This window comes from Papio anubis, chromosome 4 (genome assembly GCF_008728515.1).
Source record: "Papio anubis isolate 15944 chromosome 4, Panubis1.0, whole genome shotgun sequence".
Lineage (NCBI taxonomy): Eukaryota > Metazoa > Chordata > Mammalia > Primates > Cercopithecidae > Papio > Papio anubis.
The window spans coordinates 67,422,233-67,448,788 of record NC_044979.1 but is presented as its reverse complement, the minus strand read 5'-3'; the positions used below and the strand labels follow the sequence as shown (position 1 = coordinate 67,448,788).

The 26,556-nt window shown below is 38.1% G+C and overlaps 2 long non-coding RNA genes across 7 annotated transcripts in view; one reads left to right on the top strand and one right to left on the bottom strand.

Moving 5' to 3' along the window:
- Positions 1–26,556, bottom strand: part of LOC103883093 — a 145,814-nt gene that overhangs the window by 52,622 nt on the left and 66,636 nt on the right. For 4 of the 5 annotated variants that reach the window (XR_645191.4, XR_645192.4, XR_004183197.1 and 1 more), the window contains exons 2-4: positions 24,165–24,317; positions 22,621–22,675; positions 19,087–19,197 (exon numbers count right to left, since the gene is read on the bottom strand). This is a non-coding gene — a long non-coding RNA (uncharacterized LOC103883093). The remainder of the gene's footprint in view (positions 1–19,086; positions 19,198–22,620; positions 22,676–24,164; positions 24,318–26,556) is intronic. The other variant, XR_001901052.3, reaches the window with a different exon arrangement.
- Positions 1–26,556, top strand: part of LOC103883092 — a 60,848-nt gene that overhangs the window by 25,452 nt on the left and 8,840 nt on the right. For both annotated transcript variants that reach the window (XR_002521105.2, XR_002521106.2), the window contains exon 5: positions 24,317–24,380. This is a non-coding gene — a long non-coding RNA (uncharacterized LOC103883092). The remainder of the gene's footprint in view (positions 1–24,316; positions 24,381–26,556) is intronic.

The window sequence follows — 26,556 nt, the reverse complement described above, 5'->3', positions numbered from 1 at the left end:
ATGAAGAAGGACGTGTTTGCTTCACCTTCCACCATGATTGTAAATTTCCTAAGACCGCTCCAGCCGTGCTGAAGTATGAGTCAATTAAATCTCTTTCCTTTATAAATTACCCAGTCTCAGGTATGTCTTTATTAGCAGTGTGAGAAAGGACTACTACAAAATGCTTCACAACAACCAAAAAAAGATAGGTACTATCATTACTCTTACCTTATATGTTAGAGAAACTGAAGTTTGGTGAGGCTAAAGTGTAAGTGAACTGAGATTCAAGGTCCAGGCATCTTACTTCAGTGCCTCCACTCCTTACCAGTCCTGTAAGTCCCTCCCAAAGAGCACATGCTCTTAGATCCAGTCCCCATCTATTGCCAAAGTCCCAGAGAGGACAAAGGTGGGAATTAGAAGAGCACGCTCAATAGAAAGAGAGGAGAAAGTCATCTATTTCGTTTGGTGCTAACAATTCTAGTCTTAGATGATATGAACCAAGAATCATTAATTATTTACATTTGTTTTCTACCCAATTCTAAAACTTGGTGTCTCTGAGTTTTTTTGAAACCCAGTATTTTATGTAGTTTTATGGATTGTGAAAAAGGAGCCCCTTTCACTTCTAAGAAATATATTTTTTCAAAAAGCTTTGATTTATTGATCCAAATCTGCAGGTTGGCAATATGACAAGAACTTGCCTTTCATGGAGGAATTCAAACTATCAAACTGCTGCCAAAAAGAAGAGATTTTTTAAGTGATAAATAAGAATAGTAGAAGGAGGGAAGGAATTTCCAGAGTTTTCAGGGCAGGGATGAGAAAGAAGAAATAGATTTATGCTAATTAAGTTTATGAATGAAGAGATCTGAAGGGGTGTATTGGAATCTAGCAGCACCTATCATTGTTATTCTGCCACAGTTATTGTATGAGATGTGTGAAAAGTGCAGTGGGACAGAGGAAATAAATGGATCTGATACTCATAAAGCTGTGTCAAGCATTTAATTCAATCCACTGCTGAAATTGACTGTGTCTCTTTGAATAGACAAAAGGGTAGAATAGATGGTATTTTTAAAACAGGAAAGAGAAAAACTGTCAGATCATTTCCTGACTTCACTGCTGCTGCTTGTTGCTAAATTAACAGAACATTTTATACATGAACAAATTATCAAATCTTTAAATACAATTAAAGCACATTTTAAAATAGTTCTAATTATATTTTCTTTTGACAAAGTAATTATACTTCAAGAAACTGTGATCAGAACAATTTTTCACTGCCAATTCTGAGAACAGAAGGTGGAAAAGGTGCTTTTAGATTATCTTACAAAAAGCTAAAATTTGTATAGCCTTATTTCCTATCCTTATAAAAGAAATGCTTAAAAATAGACTAACAAACACAAAGTTTAATCTCCTTTCAAGTCACCCATTGATTTGTAATTTAATGTTATTTAGGACACCAGTGGTCACATACTGGAGCTTGATTTTCCTTCCACGGACTTGTTTTCTTCATATTTAAAATCACAGGGTTGTCCTGGAAGCCTTTTTGTTATTAGTCCAAAACAAATGAATTGAACCTGAGGCCTCTTTTCCTCAAAAGGAAGCAATACAATGCCCTCGGCTGGTATTTTCAACTTCAGATTCTTCCTTATCTTCCTAGGAATCTGTAACTATTTCCTTTCTTCAGAGGTCTCCAGCCCCTTCTACTTCTTCTTCCCCCTAACTTATGTGTAATGAATAAATATTTCTCTGTTCACCTGAATGGGATTCATTTTGCCTTTCTCTGCCCTGAAATTGCTCTCTCAGGATTCTACCTGACTTGCCTGCAAAATCCTTCCTACAAAGGTTCAGGGGTAGCCTACGTCTATGACCCCTAATATTCCTCAACTTTACCCTTTCGTTTGTAGTTTGTCTTCCCCCATGAGGAAAAAAAGTTCACAGAATGCAAATGCACAATGAATAAACCAAAGAGTGCAGATGTACTAGCAAATTTGTTGGTACAGATTTTTTCTTTCTATAGTTAGGGAAATTGTTAATTCCCCAAGAGCTTTGCAGTGAATATTAAGAATAATCTGTATCTTCTGAATTAGGGAGGGCACTGCGGAGAAGGATGAAAGGAGCAAGTGCCACATTGATGGCAAGAAGAAGGGAAGTTAGTGAAAAGAAATAGTCTCTGCCCCCAGAAGACTTGCAATCTGGAAGAGTATATTTATATGCATGGAAAACTTTGAGAAGGATAGAAGAAAGCATATAAACTGCCAACTTATGCAATACTTTGGCTTTTTTGGGTGGGTCTAGACATTTTAATAAGCCTTACTAAACTATCAGATGCTTCAGAGTGTAGAGTGTTCTCTGATAAAGATAGGAAGAACCGAGAATGACACAACCCTGAAAGTGGAAATAGAGGAGGAGTGATGTACGGAGTTCAGTTCCAAGAATTTTATCCCCAGCTGAGAACAAATCATTGGCTAGCATACCAATGACTTACAAGTAACACAGAGATATCTGATTACATTGTTTCCATTCCATTTCTATACTGTTGAAGACCATAAATGACAGTGCATTTTTGTATATGGGCTAAGAATAAAATATCTTAGGGTTGAAATATGGAAAGCTTACAGCACGCAATGAACTTTACCTTCTTATCTGACTCCTCCTAATCTTGGGAAATGAGTCCATTTTACTTTTAAAGACCTAGCGGTATCATTATCTTTTTCCTCTTTCTTTAAGTATCTATTGGTATTTTGCACATCAGAAAACAACTATAGTATTCTCATTTTGTGGAACTGGTAACTCAATATTTTGGTCCGTCCTATCCTGACAAGTCATATACTTTAAAAAGTAATACTAAAACTTGAATTACATACTTGTTTTTCTCCTCTTCTGACATTTGTATATAATTTGTATTCATGATGAACTACAAGGAAGTTCTGTTATTCATTTTTTAAAAGCCTAGTAGAGAAGAACCTCGCTTAAACTTATTGATATTCATTCTTCAATGCAAAACACAGCCCTAAAACTCTCCTTGATTTATTACATTATTTTATTATGTTCTGTGAGTTGGTCCTTTATGCAATAGTTAAATGACTAGGCCATATAATTTCTCTCCTTGATAGCTAAGACTAGAAAAAACAATCTCCTTTCAGTGAGAATCATGAATATTGGGTGTGTCAAGAGGACCATTGTGGTTTCTTGGTTAGATTACAGTATTATTTTCTACACATTCTGGAAATTCTAGCACAAGCCCTGATACAATAAACATTTTTTGCCTTTCTTTTACCTCCACCCAAAAAAGTTAGTGACAAGTCTAAGGAGATTAATTATGTAATCAAGAAGAATTCAGTGAGGCAGTATCTCAAGATACCTAAACACTCATAAGGTCATACGTTAGTCCTAAGGAAGCATCATGGAATCAGTTAAAGTCTCTAGGGTACTCTACAGCAAATGGAAACATCAGTGTACTAACTAAAGGTCATACTAGACCTTTGGACAAACCTATACATTTATTATCTTTTATAATCCAGTTCCTAATATGTGTTTACAATGAGTACAATGCCTGACACAGCTTCACTGCTTAGAGTTCTTTATTCCCTGGAAGTCTCCCTGAAGAAGTCTTGCCAGGCACAGATAACCTATGCTCCTCTTGACCTTTCTCTTACTTCGAATTCCTACCACACTTAAGAATTCTTCCCATTCTTGACTATCAGGTATTTGCCTTGGAATCTTTCTTAAATTATTCCATGGATTTCTGTCTTGTGTTGCTCAACTTGACTGTCACAGAGAGAAAGATACCACATATTTTGTCTTTCTCACAAATCCTAGCAGAATATGGGCCCAGTAGTCATCACTAAATAAATACATCTGAAATAATGAAAGAGTAAACAGAGCAAAGGAACCAATTCATTACTTTACAACCCCCATTGTTCTAGTAACATTGTATTAGTCAGGATTCTCTTAGGGGGACAAAACTAATAGGAGATATATATATATATATATATATATTTTTTTTTTTTTTTGAGAGCAAATCATTGGCACTCTCTCTATATATATATGTGTGTGTGTGTGTGTGTCTCTATATATATGTGATTGGTGTGTGCACCAATCCCCAGCCCAAATACTATTTTAAAACGTTACCAATAATTAAATACTGATATGAAGTCAATAAATCTTATGTCACGTGATAAAGGAAAAGGAAATAAAATGAAGATATTTCCTTAGTACAAGTGTATACATGCACAAACATTTTTAACAAAAGAGGGAGGAAATACCCATGACAGTTATTGTCCTCATTTCTGTAGCTGGTCACCTGGTCATATCTGGTATTGATGACTACCTTCTTCTACTACCCATTCTGTATTCCCTTTGCCTCCAGAAAGCACCTCAGCAGGTTGTGTTTTTGTTGTTGTTGTTGTTGTTTTAACCTGGTGGAGTGACCCAAATCTTCATTCCTGAAGGGTCTGAACCATTCATAGTCCTGCCTAGATTGAGCTGTTGTAGTTTTCCATTAACCTTGATCACAGGGCAGGGTAATACTAAGAGATGTCCTAATGGATCTCATGTATTCCATGTGTACTCTTCCTTATCTCCACTGTGGAGTACTAGACTGATTTTGTCTTGATAGCCTGGGTCAATCACCCCAGCCAACCTTGTAAATCTCTTCTTAGACTGTTGACTTAAAAGGAGAAGGAGCCCAAAGTGTCCAGGTGACAATCTTAACTTCCAGTTTAATGGTATCATTGTTGTATCTCCTGGTGGCAGTGTTACTCCCTCTGGAACTAAGACCTCTAGGCCAGCAGAACATAATGTCATGGCAACAGGGAGCAAATATTTCACTAGTGGATCACTACGGGTGATGGTAAATGGTGCCACTTCCATTTCCACCCCTTGATTCATGGACTGGTGAATCCTGGCTGTGGAAGAAACAGTACCGTATATCGGATGCTGATTCAGAACATACATGGCCTTCTGGAGAACTTTGCCCCAGCCCTGCAAAGTATTGTCGCCTAGTTGGAGTTGTAATTATGACTTCAAAAGGCCATTCCACCATTCTATTGATCTAGCTGCTTCAGGATGATGGGGAACATGGTAAGACCAGTGAATTCCATGAGCAAGAACCCACTGCTGCACTTTTCTTTTTTTTTTTTTTCGGAGACAGAGTCTCGCTCTGCTGCCAGACTGGAGTGACGTGGCACAATCTCAGCTAACTGCAACCTCCCACTCCTGGTTCAAGCAATTCTCCTGCCTCTCATGTAGCTGGGATTACAGGCATGCGCCACCACGCCCAGCTAATTTTTGTATTTTTAGTAGAGACGGGGTTGCACCATGTTGGCCAGCATGGTCTCGCTCTCCTGACCTTGTGATCCTGCCGCCTCGGCCTCCCAAAGTGCTGGGACTACAGGCGTGAGCCACCACACCCAGCCTTTAGCTGTAAAGTGAGTGCCTTGGTCAGAGACAATGCTGCGTGGAATACTATGATGGTGGATAAGGCATTCCGTGAGTCCAGGATGGTAGTCTTGGCAGAAACATTGCATGCAGGATAGGCAAACCCGTATCCAGAGTAAGTGTCTATTCCAGTGAGGAGAAGCCTCTGCCCTTTCCATAATGGAAGAGGTCCAATATAATCAACTTGCCACCAGGTAGCTGGCTGATCACCCCAAGAAATGGTGCTATATCAAGGGCTCAGTGTTGGTCTCTACTACTGGCAAATTGGGCACTCAGCAGTGGCTGTAGCCAGGTCAGCCTTGGTGAGAGGAAATCCATGTTGCTGAGCCCATGAGTCACCTCCATCCCTGCCACCACGGCCAATTTATTCATGGGCCCACTGGGCGATGACAGGGGTGGCTGGGTAAAGAGATTGAGTGGTGTCCATAGAAAGGGTCATCCTATTCACTTGATTATTAAACCCCTCCTCTGCTAAGGTCAGCCGTTGGTGAGAACTCACATGGGACACAAATATCTTCAGTTTTTGACCACTCAGAGAGGTCCGTCCACATATCCCTTCTCCAAATTTCTTTATCACCAATTTTCCATGCTTTTTCCAAGTCCCTGACCATCCAACCCATTGGCTACAGCCCAGGAATCAGTATATAATCACACATCTGGCCATTTCTCCTTCCATGCAAAGTGCACAACCAGGTGCACTGCTTGAAGTTCTGCCCATTGGGAAGATATCCCTTCACTGCTGTCCTTCAGGGATGTCCTAGAAAGGGGCTGTAGTGCTGTAGCTCTCCACTTTCGGGTGGTGCCTGCATATTGTGCAGAACCATTTGTGAACCAGGCCCTATTCTTCCTCTGTCAACTGATCATAGGGAATTCCCCATAAGGCTATTGGTGCAGGCTGGGAGAGAGAAGGCAGGGTGGCAGGAATGGAGACCATGGGCATTTGAGCCACTTTCTCATGTAACTTACTTGTGCCTTCAGGACCTGCTCGAGCCAGATCACACATCTACCACTTCCACTTGATGATGGAATGCTGCTGTGCATGACTCACTTTATGGCTAGATGGGTCAGAAAGCACCTAGTTCATGATAGGTAGTTCAGGTAGCATGGTGACTTGATGACCCACAGTCAAACGTTCAGTTTCCATCAAAGCCCAGTAACAGGCAAACAGCTGTCTCTCAAAAAGAGAGTAGTTATCTGAAGAAGACGGTAGGGCCTTGCTCCAAAATCCTAGAGGCCTCTGCTGTGATTCACCTAAGAGAGCCTGCCAAATGCTCCAAACAGCATCCCTATCTGCCACTGACATCTCAAGCACCATTGAATCTGCTGGGTCATATGGCCCAAGTGGCAGAACAGCTTGCACAGCAGCCTGTACCTGTTGCACCTGTTGCCTTCTCCTATTCTGGACCCCACTCAAAACTGGCAGCCTTTCAGGTCACTCAATAAATGGGCCAGAGTAATATACCCAAATGATGAATGTGTTGCCTCCAAAATTCAAATAGGCCCACTAGGCATTGTGCCTCTTTTTTGGCTGTAGGAGGGGCCAAATGCAGCAACTTATCCTTTACTTTTGAAGGAATATCTCAACAGGCCCCATACCACTGGACCCCTAGAAATTTTACTGAGGTAGAAAGTCCCTGAATTTTAGTCAGATTTATTTCCCATCCTCTGGCACATAAATGTCTCACCAATAAGTCCATTGTGTTTGCTACTTCTTACTCACTGGATCCAATCAGCATAATGTTGTCAATGTAATGGACCAGTGGGATATCTTGCAGAAGTGAAAAGCGATTAAGGTCTCTCCGAATAAGACTGTGACACAAAGCCAGAGAGTTAATATACCCCTGAGGTAGAGAGTAAAGGTATATTGCTGGCCTTTCCAACTGAAGATAAATTGTTTCTGGTGGGTCTTGTGGACAGGAATGGAGAAAAAGCCATATGCCAAGTCAGTGACTGCATACCAGGTACCAGGAGATGTGTTAATTTGCTCAAGCAGTGCAACTACATCTGGTACAGCAGCTCCAATTGGAGTCACTAGTTGGTTAAGCTTACAATAATCCACTGTCATTCTGCACAGGCCAAATGGGATAGTTGAATGGGGATGTGATGGGTTTCACTACCCCTACATCTTTCAAGTCCTTGATGGTGGAACTAATCTCCACAATCTCTCCAGGGATGTTATATTGTTTTTGAGTTACTATTTGTCTAGGTAGAGGCACCTCTAAAGGCTTCCATTTGGCCTTTCCCACCATAATAGCCCTCACCATACCAGTCAGGGAGCCAAAGCGGGAGTTCTGTCAGCTGTTAAGTATGTCTATGCCAATTACGCGCTCTGGCACTGGGGAAATGACCCACTGGACCCACTGCAAGTCAGACCTGAACTCAAACTCAATTAATTACCTCACCTCCATAAGCCCCTACTTTAACTGGAGGGCCACGATGATGTTTTGAATCCCCTGGAATCAATGTCAGCAGAGCCAGTGTCCAGTAGTTTCCAAAATATCTGATCATTTCCCTTTCCTCAATGCACAGTTACCATGGTAAAAGGCTGGAGGTCCCCTTGAGGAAGTATAGGAGAAAGATTCACTGCATAAATTATCAGTAATGTAGTGGGGTCCTTCCTCAAGGGGACCCACCCTTCCTTTTATTTAAGGGGTTCTGGGTCTGTAAACTGGCTCAAGTCTGGAAGTTGATTGAGGGGCCATGATTTTCTGTTTTTATAATTCAAATTAATCTTTTGTCCATTCGACCTAGAAGTTTTCTGTTTGTATAATTTAAGTAGAAATGCAGTAGGCTTCCTATCAATTTCACTTCTAGAAACACCATGATTCATTAGCCAATGCCAGAGCTCTACATGAGTCAGACTATTCTGATTGCTGTTTTACCTCTGCTTTCCATTATGGTAGCTACGCCCACCTTGCCTTTGACAGTTGAGTGCTGCCACTTGGCCCCTGCCACCTCAGGATCCAATGATTCCCACTGTATTTCAATTTTGTAGTTGAGTGACTGTGGTTCCCACTGTTAGATCTGACATACAGAGAAAAGGAATTACAGGGCTCTTCAAAGATGCAGCTGCTGCCCTCACGAATCTATTTTGCAAGCCGTTGGTCAAGGGTATATATTCTGGACCATCTCAGCTGGGATGAATAGGTATAAAGTGAATAATCCATTCCACCATCCCAATCTCCCTAAGCCTTTTGATCGTTTCCTCTACATTAAACCAAGGGAGATCAGGCATTTCTAGCTCCCTCATAGTGGGCCATCTTTTAATCCATATTTCTGCTAACCAAGCAAATAAATTATTAGAACCTTTTTTAACTCCCTGAGCTGCAATATTAGATGCAGAGTCCCTACTTGGTGGGTCCAAATCAATAAAATCAGCCTGATCAACTCAGTGACCAAGCTGAGAATCAAATCAAGAACTCAACTCCTTTTACAATCGATGCAAAAAAATAAAATACTTAGGAATATACCTAACCAAGGAGGTGAAACAGCTCTATAAAGAAAAATACAAAACACTGCTGAAAGAAATCATAGACAACACAGACAAATGGAAACACATCCCATGCTCACGGATAGGTAGAATCAATATTGCAAAAATGATCATACTGCCAAAAGCAATTTACAAATTAAATGTAATTCCCATCAAAATGCCATCATCATTCTTCACAGAACTAAAAAAAAAAAAAAAAAAAAATCCTAAAATGCATATGGAACCAAAAAGGAACCCACATAGCCAAAGCAAGACTAAGAAAAAAAACAAATCTGGAGGCATCACATTACCTGACTTCAAACTATACTATAAGGCCGTAATCGTCAAAACAGCATGATACTGGTATAAAAATAGGCATATAAACCAATGGAACAAAATAGAAAACCCAGAAATAAAGCCAAATACTTACAGCCAACTGATTTTCAACAAAGCAAACAAAAACCTAAAGTGAGGAAATGACATCCTCTTCAACAAACGGTGCTGGGATAATTGGCAAGCCACATGTAGAAGAATGAAACTGGATGCCCATCTTTCACCTTATACAAAAATCAACTCAAGATTGATCAAATATTTAAATCTAAGACCTGAAACCATAAAAATTCTAGAACTTGACATCAGAAAAACTCTTCTAGATATTGGCTTAGGCAAAGACTTCATGACCAAGAACCCAAAAGTAAATGCAACAAAAACAAAGATAAATAGATGGGACTTAATTAAACTAAAAAGTTTCTGCACAGCAAAAGAAATAATCAGCAGAGCAAACAGACAACCCATAGATTGGGAAAAAATTGTCTCAAGTTATACTTCCAAGAATGGACTAATATCCAGAATCTACAAAGAACTCAAATCAGCAAGAAAAAAAAAAAAAATTCATCAAAAAGTGGGCTAAGGACATGAATAGACGATTCTCAAAAGAAGATATATAAATGGCCAACAAACATGAAAAAATGCTCAACATCAGTAATTATCAGGGAAATGCAAAGCAAAACCACAATGCAATACCACCTTACTCCTGCAAGAATGGCCATAATCAAAAAATAATAGACGTTGGCGTGGATGCGGTGAAATGGGAACACTTTCACACTGTTGGTGAGAAAGTAAACTAGTACAACCACTATGGAAAACAGTGTAGATATTCCTTAAAGAACTAAAAGTAGATCTACCATTCGATCCAGCAATCCCACTACTGGGTATCCACTCAGAGGAAAAGAAGTCAATATAGGATAAAGCTACTTACACACACATGTTTATAGCAGCACAATTCACAATTGCAAGAATATGGAACCAGCCTAAATGCCCATCAATCAATGACTGGACAAAGAAAATGTGATCTATATATATTATGTAATATTACTCAGCCATAAAAAGGAATAAAATAATAGCATTTGCAGCAACCTGGATGGAATCGGAGGCCATTATTCTAAGTGAAGTAACTCAGGAACGAAAAACCAAACATTGTAAGTTCTCACTCACAAGTGGGAGCTAAGCTATGAGGATGTAAAGGCATAAGAATGATACACTGGACTTTGGGGACTCGGGAGAAAGGGTGGGAGGGGGTGAGGTATAGAAGATGACACATTAGGTACAATGTGCACTGCTCAGGTGGTGGGTCCACCAAAATCTCAGAAATCACTACTAAGGAACTTATTCATGGGTCAGGCACAGTGGTTCATGCCTGTAATCCCAGCACTTTGGGAGGCCAAGGCAGGTGGATAACTTGAGGTCAGGAGTTTCAGACCAGCCTGGCCACCATGGCAACACCCTGTCACTACTAAAAATACAAAACCTATCTGGGTGTGGTGGTGCAGGCCTGTAGTCCCAGCTACTCAGGAGGCTGAGGCACGAGAATTACTTTACCTGGGAGGCAGATCACCAACATCGCTCCACTGCACTCCAGCAGGGGCTACAGAGTGAGACTCTGTTTCAAACAAAAAAAGAACTTCTTCATGTAACCAAACACCACCTGTCCCCCAAAAACCTATTGAAATTTTTAAAAAGTTAAATATAGATTTACTGAGCATGACAACGCATAATTAACTTTTCCTCTACTCTCTCTTTTCACATGTAAAATGCAGATGTACTGAAGCTAATGAGAACCTCACTGCCTAAATTCCCTTCTTTTTTCCCCTCCTGCTTGCTCCTTTCCCTTTACATATTGCAGTTCCCAAAGTCCCCTTTGGAAAAAGCATAGGTCACAGGTGCTCCTGTGATTTGTGTTTTTTCCCAAGCATGTCCTCAACCTCGGCTAAAGAAATGTCTAATCAATTAAGACCTGCCTCAGTCACTTTCCGGTTTACAGAATTTATATACTTATGAAGTTCCCTATTCAAGGAAGATAGACCTTTGACTTTGTCTTGGATTAACCAATGATCAAATAACAGTAATTTCATTAAGTTCTAAGAATTTATTTTTAAAGATTGTATCAGTTTCAGAACCATCACATCAACACATCAACTGTGGGTGTGGGTGTGTGTGTGTGTGTGTGTGTGTGTGTGTGTCTGTGTCTGTGAATGTGTTTGGGCCCTGGAGAGAGGGAGATTGGGTGAGGAAATCTACAAGTTGGCAGAAAGAGAAACTCTTGAGGGAGAAACGAAATAACTCAAATGTCATTTTGCAGGTTTCCAAAATTTAAAAAAAAAAAAAAGAACTTCTGTTATGGGCCAAGTTTTGTGAGTTTTGTTGTTGTTGCTTATTTTTGTGTGGTGTTTTGCACCCCTCACCCTCCAGAGAATTTCCATATTCAATCTTTTCCCTTAAAATACAAATCAAAACCTACCAGAGGAGAGTTCCTGAGAGAGGAAGCCAAAGGGCCCATGACTCTGATACGGAAGACTCCTGGGAAAGCCTTCGAAGCTCTAGGAAGGAGAAGCACTGACTCAATCAAAGCCAGCCAGGGTAGATCTGATTTACAAGCTGAGCTGTCTCAGCTGAACCAACAATCTAAAGTTGCTTGGTGGTTATGTTAGTGCTGCAGCTGTGACATTGTTGTTAATGAATCAGGATACCTGCTTAAGTTACTATCAGACCAAGAGGTTTTTTTAAATTCAAAATATCTCTGTAAGTTCCTGAAGAAGAAGTCTATTCAATGATGATTTGATAAAGATCACTTTTGTTTTGAGGTTTTTTCTTAAGTAAATAAAAATGTGTTTAATGTAGCTTTGTTTCCTAAAGCACTCTTAATTTTCTTATTATGCTCTTTTTCTTCTAGCTAGGTTTGTTGAAAAATCAGTGTTATATATTCATGGATAAGCAAAAATGCTATCTGTGCTCATGGAGATTTTTAATCATTTAAGCCAACTTTATTATGATTGCTTTAATGTCTTTAAATTCATTCTATTTCCTATTCCAAGAAGAGTATTTATTAGAATTGTCAAACTTTATTCTTCTACTATGTCTGATTACTGTCTATTTAAAACTCAAAATAGAATTCTAAGAAACTACAGAAAAAAGAGAAATTCTTATTTAACAAAAGGGAAAATAATTTACCAATTATTCAAATAAAACAAAAAAGATGAATAAATTGATGATTTTTGAAGAAATGTACACTTTACTTGCAACTAAACAATTGCTAATCAAAATAATTTTCAGGTACCATGACATAGTTTTTAAACTAGAAAAAAAAGGAAATAAAATTTTATAACCAATGCTGGCAAAGTCGGAGGGAATGAGAATGGTTGAGTGTTTTGTAAATTGTTCACTCTCTGGAGAGCAATCTGACCTGTGTGACAAGACCTACAAAATTAAGGGCAAAAACTTTTTTTATTTTTTACTAATCACTATCACATGCCCAGCAGTGAACACGATTTCTGACGTAAATTAGGAAACAAATAATATTTAATAAAGGAATAAATGAATAAAATGGTTCATGCCCACTGACTTGTTAATTTCACTTTGAGGAAAATTAACAAAAATTAACCCCCAAATTAAGACTTTTCACCATGATTTATAGGAGGAAAAAAATTGGACACATTCACATGTTTGATAATAGAGGAATACCTGAGCTTAATTAAATGCTTCATGTAGCATGGCATATAAACCATGCTTAAACAACATAATGTGTGTGAGTTAATATTAAGAATCTTGCAGGGCACAGTGGCCCATGCCTACAATCTCAGCACCTTGGAAGGCTGAGACAGGAGGATCGCTTGAGGCCAGGAGTTCCATACCAGCCTGGACAACATAGCAAGACCTCATCCCTGCAAAAAATAAAACAAACAAACAAAGTTTAACCGGGTGTGGTAGCACACACCTGTCATCCCAGCTACCCAGGATGCTGAGGCGGGAGGATCACTTGAGCCCAAGAGTACAGCATAGAAACATTCAAATACAAAATAGAAAACTCCTGATCATTGAGGACAACATGCAAGGAAGAAGTGAGGCATCTGCATGACTCATGTTACCTTGCAGGTTATAAAGATTTCTTACCTTTGATTACCTACCTCTGTATATAAAGCAATCTTAGAGATTTGAAGAGAAAATTTACAACTGAAAAACTAGAATTGAACTGCTTATAAGCTATCATCCATAATCAGCTCATTATTTAATATCTCTTTTAAGACAACTCAGTTTTTAGTCTGTATAAAGCCATGTCTTAGGTGCTGCAAGCAAAGCACTTATGGGGAAGTCACAATAAGGCTGCAAATACTTATTTCTCAAAGTTAACAGTGCCATATATAAAGGGAATGCTAATGTTTTTTAATCAATTGATGTATTGAATTATAATAATGGAGCTGGAGGCCAATTTTCAATTGATTTGATGTTATAATCCTTGATATTTAAATAAATTTAGATAGAATTTTTGTTATTTTTGGCTTTAAGAAAATAAAAATGTCTGAGTCTAACAATAATGTAATACTAAATGTTATCATAATAGTTAGGTCTCTCACGGTTATTCTGCATATTTGAGTTCAGTCGTTCAAAAATTTTTTAAAAAGAATAGATGTAAATATTTTCATGTATACATGTAGAATTATTAACAATGTAAACATTTCTTTACATTTGATAGTTAATAACCTGTCAAAATTCCATAATAATATGCTAAATAATATTTTTCTAAGTTACTTCAAGTGCCCACACAACAATTTCTAAGCTCGTTAAGGCAGTTAAAATATTTTACTCTACCTCCTCAGTAAGTTAATGTAGAAAACTTAATGAAGAATGAAAGTCTTCCATTTATCTTTGCTAACCTATAGCAGGTCTTAGGAATCATTAGGAATCACAAGTGCTACTCCTTTACATTTTAGATAAATTGTCCCTTACAAACACACAAATAACAGGTTTAAGGAAAAGGAAAAAGAAAGAAAAGGCATTTATAAAATTCAACTCCAAGGCCTTCAATATTCCAGAATTTTGTTCATGTTATGTGCTTCAGAGGGAAGGTAATTTATTCCCATCTTGAGTAGATCCAGAAAAAAGAGAAATTTCTGCTATTTTAGTGCATGACTCCTATTTGAGAAAAAATGACTATTTACTCCAAAATCACCCCAAATCTTAAATTTATCAGGCTAGAGAAAACATGCTAAAAGTCAGAAGTGGGATGTATTGAATCAGTCAATACTCATCTGTGAATAGCAGAAATCTTTCTAGCACCACTTTATCTAGGAATGGATTTAGTGCTAGGAGTTAGGTTCTTAAAAAATTGTTGGAAGGGCCTGAGGAGCAGGAATGACTTCCAAAACACAGCCACAGAATTGCCCTGCTAAGGAACATCTTATCACTGCTGTAACCAAGAAGTTGTGCCAAGGATCACACCACAACAGCCATAACCCACGGACAGAAAGCTGCCACCAGGACCACAGCCTTCTGAGCCCACCCCACCTGATAGGTCTGTACCAGCAAATGGATGTTATAGGTACAAATTTAAGTTTCCTGCGGGTGCTCCTGATTGGCAGACACTAAACCACATTGGAATCTCCAGGTGCAAGGTTTTCTGGGAAATGAAATGTTTAGCCTTCCAGCCTCTGTAGTACAGGAAGGCACTCTACAGAGAAACTGGAACAGATGTTAGCAGTCAAACCACCATTTCTGCCACAAGTGGGCAGTTCCATCATTATGCTTAAGTCTTGAACATTCAGTTAGTCTTTCTTCAATGTTTAACAAATTTATAATAAAATATCATACCAGGGAATGCTGAGAGAATATTATTCTCAAAATCAGTTGGATATATTGGAGAATAATATTCTCTCAATATTTCCCAGTATATATATATATTAGTATATACATATGTCTATATATAAGTTTATAAAGTATATATAAATAACAAAAATTATATCTAAATGTATTATATATTACATTATATATACATAATATTATATATCAACATATATATATGTACATATATATATATATAATCCAAACTTAGTTGTAGTCTTATGTTCCCTACAACAAACAGGTTTTTTCTGTTTTTTAAATAAGATTAAGAAAAATTGGGGGGTTGCTTCCAAGATGGCCAAATAGGGACAGCTCCAGTCTGCAGCTCCCAGCAAGATCCACGCAGAAGACAGGTGATTTCTGCATTTCCAACTGAGGTACCTGGTTCATCTCATTCGGACTGGTTGAACAGTGGGTGCAGCCCATGGAGGGCAAACCAAAGCAGGGTGGACTGTTGTCTCACCCGGGAAGCGCAAGAGGTCAGGAGATTTCCCTTTCCTAGCAAATGGAAGCCTTGACAGACTGTACCTAGAAAAATGGTACACTCATGACAAAATACTGTACTTTTCCCCCAGTCTTAGCAACTGGCAGACCAGGAGATACCCTCCCATGCCTGGCTCAGCGGATCCCACGCCCAAGGAGCCTTGCTCACTCCTAGTGCAGCAGTGTGAGATCAACCCAGGACCCTGGCGGGGGGAGGGGCATCCGCCATTGCTGAGGCTTGAGTAGCTCACAGTGTAAACAAAGAGGCCAGGAAGCATGAACTGGGCAGAGCCCACCATAGCTCAGCAAGGCCTACTGCCTCTATAGATTCCACCTCTGTGGACAGGGCATAGTAGAACAAAAGGCAACAGATAGCTTTGGCAGACTTAAACGTCCCTGTCTAACAGCTCTGAAGAGAGCAGTGGTTCTCTCAGCATGGTGTTTGAGCTCTGAGAATGGACAGACTGCCTCCTCAAGTGGGTTCCTTACCCCCATGTAGCCTGACTGGGAGAAACCTCCCAGTAGGGGCCAACAGACACCTCAAACAGGTGGGTGTTCCTCTGAGATAAAGCCTCCAGAGGAAGGATCAGGCAGCAATAGTTGCTGTTCTGCAGCCTCCCCTGGTGATACCCAGGCAAACAGAGTCTGGAGTGGACCTCCAGCAAACTCCGATAGACCTGTAGCTGAGGGATCTGACTGTTAGAAGGAAAACTAACAGACAGAAAGGAATAGCATCAACATCAACAAAAAGGACATCCACACCAAAACCCCATCTGTAGGTCACCAACATCAAAGACCAAAGATAGATAAAACCACAAAGATGGGGCAGGTGCAGAGGCTCACGCCTGTAATCCCAGCACTTTGGGAGGCTGAGGCTGGTGGATCACGAGGTCAGGAGATCGAGATCATCCTGGTTAACACGGTGAAACCCTGTCTCCACTAAAAATACAAAAAATTAGCCAGGCATAGTGGCACATGCCTGTAGTCCCAGCTACTTGGGAGGCTGAGGCAGGAGAATGGTGTGAACTCGGGAAGTCGAGCTTGCAGTGAGCTCAGATCACACCACTGCACTCCAACCTGGGTGACAGAGTGAGACTCTGTCTCCAAAAAAAAAAAAAGAAAGAAACTAAATTAAATAAAATAAAATAAAGAAAACCCCATGATCTCACCCCATGATCTCAGCCCAAAATCTCCTTAAGCTGATAAGCAACTACAGCAAAGTCTCAGGATACAAAATCAATGTGTAAAAATCACAAGCATTCCTATACACCAATAATAGACAGAGAGCCAAATTATGAGTGAACTACCATTCACAATTACTACAAAGAAAATAAAATACCTAGGAATACAACTTACAAGGGATGTGAAGGACCTCTTCAAGGAGAACTACAAACCACTGCTCAATGAAATAAAACAGGACACAAACGGAAGAACATTCCATCCTCATGGATAGGAAGAATCAATATCGTGAAAATGGCCATATTGCCCAAGGTAATTTATAGATTCAATGCCATCCCCATCAAGCTACCAATGACTATCTTCACAGAATTGGAAAAAACTACTTTAAAGTTCATATGGAACCAAAAAAGAGCCTGCATAGCCAAGACAATCTCAAGCAAACAGAACAAAGCTGGAGGCATCATGCTATCTGACTACAAACTGTACTATAAGGCTACAGTAACCAAACAGCATGGTACTGGTACCAAAACAGATATGTAGACCCATGGAACAAAACAGAGCCCTCAGAAATAACACCACACATCTACAACCATCTGATCTTTGACAAACCTGACAAAAACAAGAAATAGGGAAAGGATTCAACTATTTAATAAATGGTGCTGGGAAAACTGGCTAGCCATATGTAGAAAGCTGAAACTGGATCCCTTCCTTACGCCTTACACAAAAATTAATTCAAGGTGGATTAAAGACTTAAATGTAAGACCTAACACCATAAAAAAAACCTAGAAGAAAACCTAGGCAATACCATTCAGGATATAGGCACGTGCAAAGACTTCATGACTAAAACACAAAAAGCAATGGCAACAAAAGCCAAAATTTACAAATGGGATCTAATTAAACTAAAGAGCTTCTGCACAGCAAAGGAAACTATCATTGGAGTGAACAGGCAATCTTCAGAATGGGAGAAAAATCTTTGCAATCTACCCATCTGACAAAGGGCTATTATCCAGAATCTGCAAAGAAGTTAAACAAATTTACAAGAAAAAACAAACAACCCCATCAAAAAGTGGGCAAAGGATATGAACAGATACTTCTCAAAAGAAGACATTTATGCAGCCAACAGACATGTGAAAACAATGCTCATCATCACTGGTCATCAGAGAAATGCAAATCAAAATCACAATGAGATGCTGTCCCATACCAGTTAGAATGGCGATCACTAAAAAGTCAGGAAACAACAGATGTTGGAGAGGATTTGGAGAAATAGGAATGCTTTTACACTGTTGGTGGGAGTGTAAATTAGTTCCATTGTGGAAGACACTGTGGCGATTCCTCAAGGATCTAGAACTAGAAATACCATTTGACCCAGCGAAGCCATTACTGGGTATATATCCAAAGGATTATAAACCACGCTACTATAAAGACACACGCACATGTATGTTTATTGTGGCACTATTCACAATAGCAAAGACTTGGAACCAGCCCAAATGTCCATCAGTGATAGACTGGATTAAGAAAATGTAGCACATATACACCATGGAATACTATGCAGCCATAAAAAAGGATGCGCTCATGTCCTTTGCAGGGACATGGATGAAGCTGGAAACCATCACTCTGAGCAAACTATCACAAGGACAGAAAACCAAATACCACATGTTCTCACTCACAGGTGGGAGCTGAACAACAAGAACACATAGACACAAGGTGAGGAACATCACACACTGGGGCCTGTCGCGGGGTGAGTGGCTGGGGGAGGGATAAGCATTAGGAGAAATACCTAATGTAAATGATGAGTTGATGGGTGCAGCAAACCAACATGGCACATATATACCTATGTAACAAACCTGCACGTTGTGTGCAGGTACCCTAGAACTTTAAAGTATAATTTAAAAAAAAGAGAGAGAGAATTAAAGAGTGGATAAAGAAACGTTATAATATGTATACATATATAAACCATAACAAAGATGTATATAAAATGAAAAAACAGAACTTCTGAGCAGGAAAAGATCATCAACTCCACTTCCTTAGCTTGAAGCTAAATATAGTAGAGTGGCTGCAAGCTTGGGCATTAGGTAGAAACTCAGTCCCATCACATATTAGCTTTGTGACCATGAGAAAGTTATTTCACCTCTTTTAGACTAAGACTCACTTCCTAGTCTCATTTTAAAAGGGGGGATATAGTGATACCATATTGTAGGTCTTTTATGATTGAAGGTTAAATAAGATGATAATATAGTCTATGTCTACCATTTCTTTAATTATAGGATATACATTTATGATTTCTGGAATCTGGAATAATTTTTTTATTTTAACACTTTAAAAAAGGTGAATGCATTCATGCAGAAGAATAACTGTCACTGCCAGGCACTTACAGTATCTGTTGATCCAACTGTCACTTCAATTGAGGTGTTCATTTGTTTGTTTGTTGGGTTTATTTGTTGTACCGTTGCATTTCTTTCCGAAGATTGCATCTCGTGTACTTCCTAAAAATGATTTCAAAAATATCACAGCACTATAAAGCTTGAGGGAAAAAAAGTGATTGTGTAAAAGTTATTTTAAAGCTAGGAGTTGTTGGTATGTCTACTTTATATGTGGTGAAAGCCTGTCACAAAGCATTGAACATCTATTTAAGCAAAAGCTTCCATCTGACTTTCAAGGGATGTTTACTGTCCAAGAAGACATAGTTCCATTAAGGAAAAAATGAAACCACAAGTTAACTAAATGGCAGTGGCAAGAAAGCCCAAGTGCTTTTTGATATGCCTTATTGCAATAGTAGAGGTGCTTTAAAAGTCATAATCCCAAAAACTGATATAACAGAGTTGTGGCTTTTTAGAGAGGAATTACTTTTGACTAGTTGTAGTCATGCCCAATACTCCAGTACTGGTCAAAAGTAATTCCCCCCCCAAAAAAATCTTTAGGTCATTGATTGTTTGCATGACCTAGATATAAACTCTGGATGTAATGCACTGAAGGAAAAAAAAAAAATAGGTCTATTGTTGTAGCATTTCTTTCTTTCTTTTTCTTCCTTTTTTCCTTGTTATTCCAAAAGTTGCTATTATGTTAATGGTAAATAACTGGCTATTTGGCAGTCATAGCATGGGAGATAAGCAGTTGCTGGTGATCAATCCACTCCAACATTCCTATTTTCCGAAGTCTTTGGACTCTTTTCTTTACATTTTGGCAAGGAATTTTGGCCATCAGCTTCATTCAATGTAGGCCATATAGGTTTCAATTGGCCAACCAGCAGACAGGTTAGACCACTCCCAGCTGCTCAAGACAGTACACTTAATTCATAGAAATAAATTCAGCTCTATTTAAATTGTGTTTCCCCTTCCCCTCCCCAGTCTAGGTACTCAGAATTCATATTTACATATATTCTCAAGTCTTATAAATTTGTAAAATTCATAAATGCAGATCGGCATCATCCCATCTGTTGAGGGCCTGAACAGAACAAAAAGGCAGAGGAAAAGAAAAAATATTGGTTCTGTTTCTCTGGAACACTCTGACTAATGTAAATGGCTTTCTCTGTTTCCTTATAATAATGGTGGTTATCAAGGAAATAATTAGAAGTCAAGACCCAAAGAAGCTGAATGATCTGACCCAGATGACACAGAGAGTTAATGGTAAACCCAAGTACGGTACAGCTGGCACCTACGGATGCTGTCATTGCCCAGGCCCAGTGACAGAGGTGATTCTCCCAGCCAACTGTGAGGTAGACTGACCTCTCGTCTCCAACCGGAAAATGTTCATTATACTTCTCCAACTTTTATTTTTATTGCTAAATCTTTTCACTCTCAAGGCTATTTCAATGTCAATTTATGACTGATTCACTGCAATTTATTTTTATTTTTTTAAATACCTTGAGCACTCCATGTAAGTTAGAAACTGTGCTAGGCATAGGTAGCAAACAGGACAGACAAATCACTACTAACAAACAAGATTCCATCACATTACAAATTGTTTCTAGACTTCAAACCCCTCCAGGTTTATTACATTGTTTTTTAGCAGCAGTTTTTTTTTTTTAAGTTTATAAGGAAAAAAACAAAAATTATGGTTTAGTCCTATATATAATTTTCATTTTTCCACCCCTCTGTATTTACTTACTAGTTGCTTACAGATCAGAAAAAAATCATGCATCTTGGTTTACATTAAAAGGGACACTTTAGTGAATAGATATTTATTAAAATCCCCCCAAATTTCAAATACAATTGATTCTTGTTATTCATGATAGTTATGTTCTATAAAGACACTGCAAATACTGAATTTGCAAATGCTGAACCATTACTCTTAGGAGAAATAGCTTCAATTCCTGCAAGCCTCTGGTCACAACATTTTTGTCAACCAATCAAAACATAACGTTGTTTTATGTGTGTTTCAGTTTAAGGACACCTTTTAAAATACATATTGTTGACTTATTAACATAGAAATCATGGTCAACATGTCCGAACAAAGCTGATCTAACATGTATTTCCTCTGTAAGACACGTCACAGCCTTCTTGCACTTAGGAACACTAGATGGCACTCCAGTTGTCTATGCTTGGGGATTATTCTAAATCACCAAAGAAAAGCAAAAGAAAAACTGCAAAAAACATGACACTAAATACACCAAGTAAAAACACATGTTTATAGTAGGAAAGCTGAATCAAGAAGGCAGAGCATCACTTGCCTAGCCTCAGCTGGGAACATGTGAATGGGCCAACCAAAATTTTCACCATTCTGTACATGTCTATGAATGACTGCAAAAGTACCACAAGTATTGATTGGAGGTGGTGGGGGGAGGGGGTACAAATAAATTTTAGCAAGTAGGAAAATTATCAAAAATTGAATCCATAAATATTGAAGGTCAGCTGTACCTGTCCTAGAAGAAAGGAAAGTGGAAGCTCATCCTGATTTTTAATAACATATAGTTGATAAACGCTTAAGAATTAATCAAGAAGACTTGCTGATGGGGCATTAAAATGACAACAAAATGCACAGCTAAGAAAATGTAAGCTCATTCCTTCTTATGAATGGTCTAGCGCACAATTGCAATCATAAAGATTTGTTGAATGAATGGAATTGGGGACACTGCTCCTCTTGCCCCTTTGCTGTAGAATATGAAGTTCATTATAAGGCTGGTGAACTTGGAATGTATAACAAAATCTCATTATTTGCAACTCCCACCAGATTTGGAATTCATAAAATCAAGAAAAATCATCTGGATGAATTTTACATTTAGACTCAATTAGAAAGCAGTTTACAAAATATCTTTAGTTGTAAAGGGAAAATCTTCTAGTAAACAGGAGAAACAAGTTTTCAAAAATATTTAGATGTGACAGTTAATATATTTAAAATGCTTATTCAATTAATCCTGACCTCGTTTCAAAAGAACAACTTTTTCTAAATTTTTGTTAGTCTAGTTCTTTTTCTGTATGAGCTTTGAAAAAACAAGATATCATTTTTTAAAAAGTCATAATGAAAACTTTCTGCTAATTCAGATTTATTCACTAGCCCTTGACCTAAAAAATAAAGGCATTTTCCTTATAATCTGTGTGCTCTGACATTTGATGATTCTATTATTTTTCTAGATCAGTGAGGTCAGTTTTACATTGACTACACATACCTACAATCAGTCTTCATCGTCTGCACAATGATCACTTTCTCTTTGTCTTTAACCCCTGTTTGGGGTGGATTTTAGAGATATTTTCTCCTACTCCTTTTCTTCCTCATTTTCTTCCTCCCTTTTCTCTTCCTTCTTTCTAAATTTGAGATTAGGTCTAAAAGTACATATCCATTTCATTGCTAGTTTTAAAATAAGAATCTACAAGTTTTGAATTCAATACTTGCATTGAATTGATATTGTAATACCAATAGTTATGGGATTAATTCATATTAATAAAAACCACTTTCTTTTGATAGACACATACCTCATATGTCATCACAACAATCCACAAAGAGAGGTGGTATTCTTATCTCCTCACTCTAAAGATGAGAAATATGAGATTGGCATAGAAAGGTTAAAAACTTTGCTTTCCAACTAGGAAGTAGAAGAACTGTCATAAGTTACAACAATCATTAATTTAACCATGAAACCATTCAGCCTCTGACAGATACAGGACATGGGCATTAAAGGAATGCCTGACCCCAGTGCTTCATTAACATTCCTCCTACTAAGGAGATCATCATGATTTTATCTCCTCTTAACGTATTACTTACAAGGTTGCTTAAGTCCTTTAAAATATTAAATATTTAATTAGTCCTATTACAGCATCTCCCTGAGGCAAATAGTTAGACTGTATAATTGTTATGTTGGCTAAAAAGAAGAGCAAAAGGAAGCTTGAGCATAAATTAACAATAATAAAACAGATCATTACATTTCATGCCTGGAGATTAACATGGATAACTCCCTTCAAGTAAAATTGTAAGGAGATTATTAAAATCAGTCTTTACAGATGACCTTAGTCATTACACTTTAACTGGGTGTCCACACAGCCAAAATGACCAGTCAATCCATTAAATAGAAGGTTACCATTCTCATCCATTATTTCTGAAAGTGTCCACAAAGACTCCTGTATATAAGTCACCTGGAAGTTTTGTTTAAAATAGAGATTTTAGTATTTACATGAATTATTTTCTGCTTTTAGCAAGCATTGCCAAGTGATTTTGGGGCAAAAGATCAACCAAATTTTTAAGGCTTTGTTCTTATTCATAATGAATATATATAAAACGTTATTTCTGCTGAAATAATAGTTCAGAGTTTTATTCCCTGACCATCTGCAAACACATTGAGAGTTGAGACCATGCTTTAATCAGTAATTATTCCACTGTCTGGGAAAGAAACAAACAACACTGGGCCTCAAAATCGTTTAATGCCAAATGACCTTGTAGCTGTAATCTTTAATCATCTTTAGCAATGCTAGGAAAGATACTTGAGATTTACGTTTTTTTAGAGGGCTTAAGACTAACTCATGTGCTCTCAAAAACTCGTCTCCTCCATTATCTAATCAGAAGAGGTTTGCAACAGTGAGAGTTCCACTAAGAAGAGAAAAATGCTTTTCACAGTGGGATGTCAACATTCCTGCCAACATCCCTAATATTCCAAGCCTATCTGAACCAATGGCAGAACATTTTATTACCTTAACACTCATCTGAAAATTCAAACTTACGGAGATCTAGCACTAGCCAAAAAAGCCCACTTCAAGTATATCTAATGCAAGAGGGAGGCTCAGTTTAAGCAAAATATTAAATTACACATATAGACAAGGCTCTCAAACTCTTCTCACTGTATTTGGTTTTTGAGCATCAAAAAATAATATACCCCATCAAATTATTTTCAGTCCACCCAAAACCATTACATAAAATCTAAATTCAGTTATGACCTTAACATGTACTGAAGACTGGCATGAGAAAGGTACATTTTTGTAATGCATTTCATTTTCTTTGCAAAAAGCACTATATTATGTTATGCTACCTTATGAACTTTTAGAAAAAGAGACTTCTAATATACTTCTGTTAGTATTCAGTCACAGGAACACGTGTTTCTCTCCAGATGAACATGAATGATTCTATTCATCCCACTTCGAGAACTCGGCAGCCTCTTACATTTTCCTTTTGACTTCACAGCCTAGAAGATGAAAATTAAATTCGGTTTTCAACTGCAGCAACTAATTTATTTCATATGCATGATGTAAGTATGTTTCACCTTCTTAAACTTGTTTCTATAATTTTTCTTTTTATCTTGTCTGTTTTAAGTGAGCTTTATCACTGGAAGTCACTTACAATGTTTTGAAAGAGTAGACAAGGAGAAAGTCATAGATTGTTTTTAAGAATTAAGCAAGCACAGGTAAATTTGGAGGAAAATGTGACAAGAAGATTACTCAGATACACAGAGAGATCAAACAGTTCGGACAGAATCAATTTTTCTTGCTTTATAACCACAAGGCTATTTAAACTGACAATAATACCACCAAAACAGATCACTAAGAAATGTCACAGAAGACAGCATCCGACATGACTCTTGTTAGACTAGCTCAAAGCCAATGTGAAAGCAGAACACCTGAAGGATAATGAAATACAGTCTAGCTTGTAATCAAGTAAAAATCATAAAGGCCCAGCAACCAAAAAGCCTCTCAAATGGAATTTTTTCAGTACCTTGTATTTAACTGCCTGAAACTATTTTTTAAGAACCATACTTCCAGTCTAAAACTCTAATGTGCATATAGAACCATACTTGCAGTCTTAAACTTTAATGTGCATATAAGTCACGGGGGGATCTCCTTAAAATGTAGATTCAATTTGGATCCTATAGTACTGGGGCTTGGGATTCTGCATTTTAGGTGACATGAGGCAGTTAGTTCAGGATAGCACTACGGAGTGGTACCTTCAGAGCTAGACATGACTGAATCAAATCCCAGCTTTACTACTTAAAAGCTGTATGTCATTGGCCAAGTCCCTTAACATCTCAGACCTTCAGTTACCTTGTGGAGGGCCAGGTCTCACTAACAACTGTTTCAGTGCTGACCAAGTGGTGAAGTTAAATATTAAAAGCCAGTGCTCTTATACAAAGGCTGAGATGTAACAAAAGCCCATCAGGAGTTTTGCCGAGGCCTTTCCTGTGCCTTATATCATGACAAAATAACAAAGGGATTCTTAACAGGACTCATTTAGGATTAAACAAGTTTTATTGGGGGTCTGAAGAAACTCCCCAGGCCTCCACAAACAGGTTTATTGGGGGTCTGAAGGAACTCCTCAAACCTCCATGATTTAGCAGCAGACAAGATAAGGGTAATCACCCCAGCACCTCCACACATTTAGATTAAGTAAATTTACTGAGCCTCCAGAGGAAGGTACCTCCTCAGGAATCAGACCTTAGTTATAGATTAAAAGAAGTTAATCACTTATGTCTTTAGATGAACGCACAATTACACATAGACATATAGCTTAGAAGGTATATAAGCTCTGGAAAACTTTGTAATTTTGAGTTGGTCTGGTGATAATTTCCAGGCCTTCTCCCTGTAACCAATGAAAGAAATAAAAACTCTCTTCCTCCCCAGTTCATCTGCATCTCATTATTGGGCCACAAGAAATAGCAGCCCAACCCTCAGTTTGGTCCAGGAACAACCTTATCATTTGCATGGCAATGACAGTCTCTACCTTGCACAGTCCTTGGAAGGGCTTAAAAACCTCCCAAGACCATGATAAGAGGATGGTCAAATAATGCCCTACATAAATATTCTTTGTTTTGGCTGTCTTTTTTATAACAGAATATTGCCTTCAGATTTGGAATGTTATAATTTGGATGTAAGTAGAAAAATAAGCAAAATGAAAACCCAGATTCTATGAAATGAATTTTAATGTTAAAGTCTAATGTGGATGTTTTTGTTTCTGCACATGTATGCATGTGTAAGTGAAGCTACACTCAAAAGTTTCACACCATTTGTACTGATTACTACATAACCAAAATCTGGGATATTTTCCCTCATTTTTATCTAATAACCAAGAATCTTTATGTAAGGTAAAATGATCAAGGCCTGGAGAATAAATGAGAAAAAAAGGGGTTCACATGTGAAAGAAAAGACAGGCAGCAAAGGTAAGAAATTAAACAGTGTTTTCAAACCTCTGGTTACTTTGCATGGCTGTTGAATCTAAATTCTCATCTTTAGAGTCTTAAAAAAAAGAGTAGTGGAAAACTAGCATAAAATGGGGCTTGTCACCTCAAATTCTTTGTAAGATCAGGGAATGTGTAAACATTATATAAATAAATAAAATTTCTAAAATTCTACAAAACCACATTAATAGTTTGGGCAACTTAATTAAGAAATTTGTGGCCGGGCATGGTGGCTCACGCCTGTAATCCCAGAACT